This window comes from Vigna umbellata, chromosome 3, assembly GCF_029865625.1.
Source record: "Vigna umbellata cultivar VRB3 chromosome 3, Vumbellata_1.0, whole genome shotgun sequence".
NCBI lineage: Eukaryota > Viridiplantae > Streptophyta > Magnoliopsida > Fabales > Fabaceae > Vigna > Vigna umbellata.
The window spans coordinates 43,116,662-43,128,361 of NC_142167.1; the positions used below are offsets into that span (position 1 = coordinate 43,116,662).

The following is an 11,700-nucleotide window of genomic DNA, read 5'->3' on the forward strand; positions in this document are numbered from 1 at the left end:
CTTTCACGTGTTTGGTAGACTTGCTTCAATATTTTCTGGAATTTTTCACTTCTGTCATCAATTATAATGTTTGTTACCGAGAGTTCAAAGGATCGGTGACAAATTTGATGAAATTTTAATTGCATTTATGTGCTTTTTTAGCGTTTCATTAAGCAAACGGTTTGTGTAGATGAAAGATACTTCACTAATGCTATTTTAAATTGAGGGACCTACTAATGTATGATTTAAATAAATCATATAAGAATCAAAGTAGTACCTTGAAATTTTTTTACCACACTCTGAGAGAATTTAGTGGTTTAATAAAATCCTTTCATCTCATTCTCTCACCTGTAATGACGTAGACAATAAGTTTTTAATATATTGTTAGTCCTTTATTTTAATTTTTAAATACTAATGTGCATTCAAATATTTTGAAATTGTGTAAACATGTGATATCCACCATTGTGAGAACCTGATAAATTAATACACATTAATCCATTCTCTGATCACACCATTAATGCACCGTGCCACGTCAAAACCCACTCACACTCCCACTGCATGCGTCTGCCAAGTGTCACGGTTAGAGCACTCTGAGAACGTTAGTGGAAGACAAGTGGTGTGTGGAGAATGGGAGTTAGTTTCTGTGAAGGAAGGAAGTGAATTTTTAGAAAAAAACTCTTCCCATTCTCTGCATGCAATCACCTTCTTCCTCACGAAACTCTAGCCTTTCTTCATCTCTGCCTTCTCTCTAAACTCTTTCATCTTCTCTCTAAGATCACTCATTACCAACATCTCTGCTTCCATTTCAGAAACCGTAGAATAATTCTCGGTGTTGTAAGCTTTCATTAGAACCGAACAAGTTAGAATTCTGTGGCGGGTAAGTTCTCTTCCCTTAACGTTTTCTTCTTCTGTTTCTGCAAACCAAATTCTGGTTGCATGAATGAATTATAGGTCTGAACTGTATGTGATTTTGGTATCTTAGATTAAGTGGAAATCGGGGGGTGAATTTCTGGATAGAAAGCCGTGAGAGCACGAGAGAAACCTCAAGCATTTGGAAGTGCACTGCTAGACCAGGTAAGGGAAGCTTTAGTAATTTAATTTATACTGGTATGGTGTGTATGACAGCATGAATTGAATTGGATTTATGAAATGTATGATGGTTTAAGCATGCTTGAATGAACTCTGTTGTTGAATTGGATGTATATTATGAATGTTGTTTGAACCGTATGCAGAGAATGAGATGTATGATTTGGAATCTGATTGAATTTCTGTATGATTTGGAATGATAATGTTTGGAACTGGATGTTGATGATGATATGTTTGAAACTGGAAAATGGAAGATTCTGTATTGATGAAATGATAATATGAATTCTGTAATGTATGAGATTTATGTTAAAGCTAAATTCTAAGTTATGGATCGTATGAAAATTTTGAAGTTAATGTGAATGAAAAATCTGGAAAATCTGATATTTTCTGGTTGATGATGTACGCTCGTCATCGAACGGTCTTATACCGTTCGGTTTCCCTGGAAAATAACTTAGAATAAGAATTCTTTCATTTGGAGAGGATTCTGAGTGAGAACGAGCGTTATTTGTGTGAAGAGCTAGTTTTGAGCGTTCGGCTCAGCTTAGCGTGTCCCACCATTTAAAATAAATTGAAGAGTATTTAGAACGCTCGGTTTTGTTTCCAGCGTTCGTCATAAGCAGCGCTTAGTATTAGACTGAGCGTTCGTCCAAATGAGCTCTCGGTCTTAGATTGAGCGTTCGTCCTAGTTAGCGTTCGGTCTGACACCGAACGTTCGTTTAAATGCGCGTTCGTTCTATTTGGTGCTCGGTCATTGACCTGACGTTCGTCCTAAGCAGTGTTCGGCTTTATAATCGAACGCTCGTCTTATCATTGCTTCTTGAGCGAACGTACATGGCGTTCGTCCAAATTGTTAATTAACGTTCGGTCTTTGACTGGCAGTGTTGTTTTCTGAATTCAATCATATTTGGTTGTTTATCTAAATATTTTCTTACTGGCTTTATCTTTTGGATTCTACCTGGAGTCTTTATACTTAAAATCTTTCTAAGTATTATCCATATCTTCTAAGATCAGTTTCTTCAAATTATTAAGTGTCGTAACGTATTAAGTGGATAAATGGTTCGTTTCTTTTGTTCAGAAACGTGGATGTATGAGTACTGTAATATGTTCTTCCCTATCTATTGAGTGATGAACGTTCTTTAAAATTAAGAGAGTGGAACACAGAATGGAAATTTGAATAAGAGGAATGGTTAATAATGTGCGAATGATGTTTTGATTGAATTTTATTGGATTGGATTGTGAATGAGCGTTCCAAGGAGGAACGTCTCTATGATGTGAATATGAGAAGTAGTGTAGTATGACCATGGTAAAATCGCTGATGGCTGTTCATCCTGATATTCCGTGATTGCTCCTCCTCATGTAGAGGGGAGTAGTTCATGCGTGGGAATGGCAGGAGGCCCTAGTCCTACTGAGTACTTTGGGCTGATAAGGGTTAACCTCGGGTGGCAGCTGTTGAGGGTATCCCAGTTACTACATCACCCGGGTGCACGAACGCCTGCGGTTACATGGATTCATACAGTCCGGACAGTCGTTAACTATGAGAGTTTGGATGATTGAATTTATACCTGTATGTACTGTTGTATGAGTTGTATGACTTATTGCATATGTTAAAGTTTATGTTGTTTGTATGAATTAAATTACCTAAGCTTACCCTTGCAATTTCCTTGTGTTGTCTACTGTTTCTGTATGTCCGTCTTGTCAATGCAATGATCATCCGTTGTGGATGTGAGCAGATGGTGAGGCACCCCTGGAAACAATGCTGGAAGAAGAAAATTTGGAGGATGCCAACTTGGTAGAGGTTGAAGTTAAATCTGAGCAGTAGGGGCTAGTTCCGTAGTAGATGTTAGATTTTCTGTGCTGTATTTTGGAAGTTCTGTATTTAGTTTTGCAGAATTGTTCATCCAGAACTGGTTTTGTACCTTAGAAAAAAAATTCTGAACATTGTAAATTTACTGTATGGCTGGTTTTTATTTTGAGCAGCTGTTGTAAATATTAAGACTGCACTGTATTTTCTGTAAATGTGATTAGTTCTGATTAATGGTAATTACTATTTATTGGGATGTTACAACCATCTTCTGGAAATATAATATAAAATATTTTATTTTAGTGATATCCACCAACTTCAAAATGAAATATTTTATATTTATTTAAGAAACATTAACAATAAGAAAAAGTAACGGTTGAAGGTGTTCATCCATCAAACAACTATTTCTCATATCAGCACAGAGATGGCCTTCATGAAGATATCCTCAGACCAAAGTTTCAGCAGGATTAAGAAAGTGTTCCATAAAATAATGGACCAAGCCTTATAAGTACCTAAATGGAAAATGTAGCAATTTGAATATTTGGTAAATGCACCAAACTAGGGAATAAACTACTGGGTCCAAATGAGTTAGGTTTTGCCTTTCAAAATTTAGCAGAGTCATGCTGCAAAAGATTGTGGCTCCCATGATTGAATGCTGTGCTCCAGATCATTTATCCCAGAAAGGTCCAAACTGTTTATATGGTAATATCTACAGCCAAAGAATCCCACAAAGGTGACAGAAGAAAAAAAAAAAGAAAAGAATAGAAAAGGAAGTAGAAAAGGAAGTGGAGGATTATCTGGTAAAAAAACTTACCCTCCAGAATAGCCTGCCCTTATAAGGCCATAAGAAATAGGACCATACTTTCTTGAATCTAGACTTCGATTCTTGTTATCTCCTTCCACCCAAACAGCACCCTTTGGAACCTATAAATGGAGGGTAAACTTAAACAACCAAATAATCTCTAAAACACCTTCAGCAATGGAAAAAAAATTGAATTAATGTCAAAATTCTCTATGCACCAAAAGCTATGAAATTTCAAGCCCATTCTTAATGTGTAATCCCAGGAAAACAAACATGAAAATATTATAGCAAGGCAAATGGTCAAAAAAAAGGGCAATTTTATTTCAAATAAGAAATTGAACACCACAATGGTTTCAGGTTCATCGTTGTTCTGTGCAAAAGCATCACCCACCAATATATTGGTGTCAGCATTGGAACAGTGTCTAAGCCTATCACCCTCCAATCCAATCAAACGTTTGATGATCCCTTTATTAGGGTTGCGTCAGCTTACAACATCTCCACGATCAACTTTCCCAAATCTGGTTGAGATTCTTTCGACTATGAACGCATTGCCTCTCTCAATCAGCTACACGTTCCAATCCCCAATGTAGTTACGCTATATGGAAAACCAGTGCTCTATTCACCATTCCTTCAGATGCGAGTGTTGGGGAATGCTGAAAGCTTTACAAGAAAAATACTCAATTAAAAAAAGTATTTACAAAAATCAGATCAATGCCAGAGAAAAAGAGAGAAATGAAGCTGAGAAGTGAGAAAATAATCTGCAATAACCTTCCACAATTTCCGTAGGATCCGTTTGATTTGGAACTTTATATTTTTTTTATCATGAAGGGCAAATATTTGTTTTCTGGGATCCATGATCTTCATTTTCCTACAATCTAAAACAGTTAAATATTACTTTTAGTGATATTATATTTTGCTATATATCATTTATATTTCATCTTTATACTTACAAATTCTTAGACTTTTCTCACTATGATTATTAAATCTGATCTAACTTATGGTTAAGTTGCAGATTCAATTTTAATTTAGTTTAAAATAATATTTGATATTTTCAATGTTTCATTTAACAAATTGCTTTATAATATATTTAGGGTTAAATATCAAACAAATTTGTTTTTAGTCTCTCTTTTAAAGTAAGTTAAATTTTAGTCCTCATCCTTAAGAAAATCTTAATTTTTGGTCCTCCAAAATTAACACCGTTAAAAATGAGTTGCCACGTGTGTTCACTGTTTTCCTTCCTAACTCTTGACATGTGTGATGACACGGATCCACCCTCTACATCATGACCCGCCCCACCTCCATCTACCTCATCATCTTCTCCTGCTACCGTCCCCCAAATGACCTCACCGTGTACTTCCAAAATTTCATCCACCACTCCACCCTTACCGGCGACTTCCTCCCATCCTCCCTCGATTTCCAGCGCAAGATTCTCCTCCGCTCTGGCCTCGGCAAGGAAACCTACCGCTAGGGAAGAGGTCGAGCAGGTCATGTTCGGCGCCCTTGACAACCTCTTCGCCAACACCCGCGTCAAACCCAAGGACATCGAAATCCTCATCATCAACCCCACGCCCTCCCTTTCCGCCATGATCGTCAACAAGTACAAGCTCTGTGGCAATGTCAAAAGCTTCAACCTTGGCGGCATGGGTTGCAGCGCCAGCGTCATCACCATCGATCTCGCCAAAGACATGCTTGAGGTTCATCCCAATTGCCTCTTCCACGTCGGGTGGGCTGCCATTCTCCATCTTGGTCTCCATTTTCAGTTTCTCAGCTTATTCATTAGATCTCATCTTACATTCACCCGACCACCCTTACTCGCGCCACCCTCCACGGCAGCTCCGACAACCACCTCTGGTTCCATCGCTTTCTCTCTCGTTTTTCAGGTCCCCCCAATTTTCGTTTTTTTTACAGGGTTTGATGTTATTAATTTTGTGAATTGCTTGCAATTCTATGATCGTGTTTGGCGGTGACAGGGATGAGGGCGACGTGGACCGTTTGAACCAGAGGAGTGGAATTGGCGAGGGAGGTTTCTCCTTGGGAGAGTTCAAGACTCGAAGGGGAGGCGGGGTTTGAGCCAGTCAGAGAGGGATTGGGAAGATGCAAAGTTGTGGCGGCATGTGGTTAGGGTATTGAGGGCAGTGGCTGTGGTGGTATTTTTGGAAGGTGTTGCGGTGAGGGACATGGCGGGGAATTTGAGGAAGTGGCGCGGGAAGGGACAGCGGGTGGAAGCAATGTTGGGCTTGGAGGAGGAGACGAGGAAGCAAACAAATAGAACCGTGAGGAGGAGATCCGAAAGGGAGGGGAGGGTCGTCGGTGGCTGAGGGGCGGTGGGAACATCTCAAGCGCGGCGGGGGGTGGGGGGGGGGGGGGGGGGCGCGTTGCGTCGTGTAGGGGTTGAGGTCCATGGTGGGGGAATGGGGTTGGGTTGGTGGAAGGGGAGAAAATCTGGCAGGAGTGATGTTAGAAAAAAAAAATTATGTGACACTACACCGTCAGCCAGCTCACCTGGTTTTTAACGGTGTTAGTTTTAGAGGACCAAAAATTAAGGTTTCCTTAAGGAGAAAGACTAAAATGTACCTTATTTTGAAAGAGTGACTAAAACCAAATTCCTTTGATAGTTTAGGGACTAAAAACATATTTAACCCTATACTTTAAACATGAAACTAGTTGATAGAGTTATAATCGTGCCCCTCTAATCCAATTATGGATTGTGTATTTGATAATAGAGAGAAGGAGAAAAAAAAAAGATTTTGTGCATCTTATTAATATAATAAATCACTAGATAATCATTAATTTATAATCATTTTGTCCTTTTTACTGTTGTTTAATGAGATAATATGATATGATAGTGTCGCCATTGAGATTGCGACGACGGGGAGACTAGTGAAACTCTTAAAAATATTTTATTAAGAGGTTGAAAATTAGAGTTTGGAGTTGCCACCATAGTTTATTATGGAAAACTACGGAAAAACCATAAAAGTAAGGCATGGTCTACAAAATTAGAGATTATGAATTCGGGAGTCGGTTACGTGTAAGGAAGATATTAGCACCCTACAACGCCTGCCCTAAGGCAGTACCTTTAGGCTTTGTTCACTTGAATAGATTTGGGGGGAGAGTGATTGAGGGGATTTGAAGATAAATTTTTTTGATGTTTATTTGAGTGGATTTGGAGGTAAGTAAGAGTGGATTTGGAAGTAAATTTTTTTAATCTGTCACGCCAATCAAATCTTACACTAATTCTTACAAACTTTACTTCCAAATTCCCTCTCACTTACCTCCAAATCCACTCAAATAAACAACAAAAATATTTATCCTCAAATCCCCTCAATCACTCTTCCTCAAATCCATTCAAGTGAACAAAGCCTTAATCAAATGTGCAAAGTTGATGTGGTTTTCAAAATGGTTAGTTTTGTCCGAAAATAAAAATAGCAATACAAGATAACACAAATGAAACAAAATGTTATTTTATTTTTAGGAAGCCAGACAAGGATTGACCTTACTCCTATGTATTCTCATGTGAAAAATCAGGGGTACGTAGTTCTTTTGAAAAATATGTTTGAAAAGTTTGAGAAGGAAAGTTTAAAAATTTGTTTGTAAAATTGTTTGAAAATTGAGTTAGGATAATTTTGGATTTTTAGGGAAAATGAAACTAACAAGGATGATTTGAAAGAGATTGATATTTTTTTATTTTTGAAGATTTTATGATTTTTTTTGGGTGTTTTTGAATTATTTAAAAAGTGTCATGACATGAATAATAAGTTAAATACAAAACAAGTGGAAGATAAAATTATTTTTGTGATTTTGAAAAGTTTTGTATTTTTTATGATTTTTAATATAATTGGTATGATTGAGAAAGAAAATAAGATGATAAAAGAAATCACACGAATGTTTACATTTAATTGCAAGAAAAATATTTTTTTAAAATTTTTGATTTAATCATCTAGCAAATATGAGACTTGACATGATAATCAAAATAATTGTAAAAAACATAATTATCAAGCAAGTCCGAGACTTGACATGACAATCAAAATTATTATTATGAAAATTGTAATTATCAAGCAAGTCCGAGACTTGACATGACAATAATTATTATTATGAAAAATTTAATTATCAATTAAATTCGAGACTTGACATGATAATCAATATATTTTTAAGATTTTACAAGAAAAAAAAGGAATTATAAATGAAAATGTAAAATAAAAAAACAGTAAAATAATTATGAAAATGTAAAACTTAAAAAAAAAACAAACTTTAACAAAATAATTCAAACTAAAGAGAAAAAGGAGATGAATGAATAAGAACCTGGATGGAGAAGACAAGGATAGTCCGATCAAGTTGGGAGTAAAAATTGAAGCTTTGGGATATGGAGGAGAAGAGATGTTGAAGTGTTGGATGATGGTGGAGTATGGAGAAGAGATGTATTGTTTAAGAGAAGAATGAAGTAGAGTTTTGGAATAGAAATGAAGAGGTTTAGTGTGAGAGAGAAGAGATTGATATTATGTAATTGTATATGTGTAAAATGGAGTGAAGAGAATGTGGGTATTTATAGAGATATGGATGGAGAAAATTGATGAAGAAAAATAATATAATAAGTGGGTGGAAAAATTAGATGAAATGAAATAATAAAAAAAGTAAATAGTAAAAGTTGGTGTGGAAAATAAGTGAAAGAAATAATATAAAAAGCGGGTGGAGAAATTAGATAAAGAAAGTAGATGGAGAAAATAATAAAATATGTTGGTGGAGAAGGTGGTAAATAAAATATAATTTAGAAAAGTGATGGAATAAATAAAAGTTAGTAAAACAAATTAATATAAAAGTGGGATGGAAAAGTAGATGGAGAAAAATGGATGAAAAGAAATAATAAAATAAGTTGGTGGAGAAGGTGGTGGATAAAATATAATTGGTTTAATTGATTCGAAGGTCCCCATTTCTGCAGATTTGCGTCAATTAGGTGTTCCTATTTTGAAAGAGCTGAACTGAGTCCTTTTTTACGTAAATTTGATGATTTGTTGAACTTGTTCTTTCTTTGTGGACCTTATTCATATATTTTTCATAACATAGGGATCCAATGTCTTCATTTTTAAAACCGGATACTAAACAAAAATTCAGGAGACAAAGTAAGCATTTAAGCCTTTAATTTATTTAAATTGTCTTAAGAAATTTATATTTATGTGAGAAAATTATTAAAAGAACGATTTATGATAAAAAACTATTTCACCCCCTCTTGCTTTATTGAACGCGTTAACCATTCTGCTACACCAACGTTTAAAATTTTTTAAATAAACTTAATAAAATTTGGTTAAAATGACTAAATTAACGCAGTTTTAAAAATAAGGAACTAAATAAGTCCATAGTTTCGAAAATAGACTAATTTCAAATTTTACTGAAAATTAAGATACAAAAAACATATTTATTTATTTTCTTTTTCTTCTTCTTTTTTTCCCTCCTCAATCGTCACTACCTCCTCAGCCACCTCTAGCTCCTCTCCATTCTCTTCCTCCCAATGTTCTTCCTCCCCATCTTCTTCTCCTCCTCTTCTCTTTTATCCTCTTCTCCTCCTCTTCTCTTTTATCCTCTTCTCCTTTTCTTCCTTATCATCTTCCTCCTCTTTTATCGTTATTGTTGCCATCATCGTGTCTACCTCCGAAACGGTTGTCATCGACTTTGGCACTGCCATCGTCACATCTTCTCTTTCAAAAAAAGTCCAATTATAAACGAATTTAAAAAAAAAAATCCACTATTGATAAACTTACTAATAACTTTTCCTAAAAAAATATTACTGACTAATTTTACGATATAATATTGATTACCAAAAAATACATTTAGTAAAGGTCTATCAACATTTAAAAAAGATTACCAAAAAATTACTGATAGAATTAAAAAAATGTCCACTACCGATAAGCTTATTAATAATTTTTAAATATATATATATATATATATATATATATATATATATATATATTATTGACAAATTTTATAAAGTAATTGAAAATCAACGGAAACTTCGACGTTTAGAGTCTAAGATCCACTTTAGTAGTGTCAGTTTCAATTCGGCTCACTTAGAACCTGGCTCACCGGGCTGAACCCGTGGTGAGCCGAGTTGGCTCACCAATCCACCTAATTTAATTTAATTATTTATTATTTTGTGTTTCAATATTATTAGTTAGCATCTTTTTTATTATATTGAAGTTGGTGATAAAGAAAAATATATTTCAAGAGGGAAAATTATTATAAATTTATCTATTCAAGATTCTAATATTATAAATGGAAAAGTGACACAAAAATTATCAATATTAAAAACTTGTTTGTTCGCCTTTAGTACATGTTTTTGGACTTGGGTTGTATGATATTTTATTTATTTATTTTGAACTGTCTTTCGAGTTTAACATTATTTTAGTGTAACGTGTATTTAGATTTGAATTAAAAAAATTATAATTGTTTTATTTAAAAAAAACTTATAATTAAATGAGTCAGTGAGCCAACCCGTTTAATCCACCAACCCGTGGTGGGTTAGGCCGGGTTCAAAATTTTTCAGTTCGCTAATAAGTGAGCCGGGTTGGGTTGTCTCATTATATTTGTTCACTTGAATGAATTTGGGGGAGAGTGATTGAGTGAATTTGAGAGGATTTGAAGATAAATTTTTTTGTTGTTTATTTGAGTGAATTTGGAGGTAAGTGAGATTGAATTTGAAAGCAACTTTTGTGAGAATTAGTGTAAAATTTGAATGATTTGACAGATTAAAAAAATTTACTTTCAAATCCACTCTCACTTACCTCCAAATTCACTTAAATAAACAACAACAAAATTTTTTTTAAATCCTCTCAAATTCACTCAATCGATCTCCCTTAAATCAATTCAAGTGAACAAAAATGACCAACCCATGGTGAGTCGGACTGGATCGAGTCGGATTATCTGTTTTTACAACTCTAATTTTGAGGACGCTAAATACGATTAGCATAGGCTTTTCTCAGTTTGCATGAATTTATTGAGATGCATTTAAACTTTTTTTTGTAATGTGAATGGTTAGCAAGTTAGATATAAAAAATCTACCTTAAAAATTTACAAAGAAAATGAAACCTACACCAATTAGTACTATGTATATACACATGATGATGTGTGGTCTTTTTTGTTTGCAAATACCCATTCATGCAAGTTACTAAGATTCCTTTCAAAATTTAGTTTAATGAAGTTAATAGATTATCTGTATCAGTAGTCAACCGTTACACGTGAAAGCGACTGTAATATGGGTTCCTTGCTTTCCCGACGCAGCCATAATCGCCCAGCAAAATTTATTAAGACAATTCTTTACGGGAAATTACTTCAAAGAAAGTTAAATAATTGCTGCCAAACTCATTTTTTTAGTGTACAATTTTTTTTTTATCTATGTGGAAAATTCTTGGTAAAATAAACAAAATCAACTTTTTTATATCAAATAAACAAAATCATCTTATATAACTTTTTTCTATCTTTACATTATTTCTGTCTAATTATTAAAAAATTCTTGGAATAAAATATAAATTTAATGGCTTCTAGTAAATTTATATAGTAAAAGGAAACATATTCAATTGGAAGAATGTTATGAAATGTGAAAAACATATTAAAAAATATATGTTTTAAAAATTTATCAAATTATTAGCACCAGTTAGATATGCATTTATTCCCTGTCTTTTATATTTTGTGTCTTAGAAACTAATATATGTCAATATATGGTAAAATAATTCACTAGAAAAATTAAACATAATATATATGAGGTGTGGGAAGATTAAATTTAATGATCAAGCACTTGCTAGGTGTTAGAATCCTACTAAGAAGTTTTCAAGAACTGATACGTGTCTTTTTGCATGCACACATGCATTCATATTTCCCTATGATCCTCAACAACTTAAACAGAGGAAATTAAGCAATAACTTCACGAGAAGAGTGATGACAAGCTCCAGCGTGTAGCTCGAGTCTCATACAATCAATATTTTAATCATCATAAATCTTGTTGAAGAGAACACAGTAATGCCTATAAATTGCTACATGCATGAAGAGT

General features: G+C 34.3%; 1 long non-coding RNA gene across 1 annotated transcript; it reads right to left on the bottom strand.

Annotated features, from left to right (window-relative positions):
• Window positions 1-3,242: 3,242 nt before the first annotated feature.
• Window positions 3,243-4,461, bottom strand: LOC148202558 (uncharacterized). Its single transcript, XR_015785263.1, has 4 exons — window positions 4,437-4,461; window positions 4,060-4,328; window positions 3,681-3,790; window positions 3,243-3,575 (listed from the first exon to the last, which is right to left on the bottom strand). It is a non-coding gene; the product is annotated as an uncharacterized LOC148202558 (long non-coding RNA).
• Between the last annotated feature and the right edge of the window lie 7,239 nt (window positions 4,462-11,700).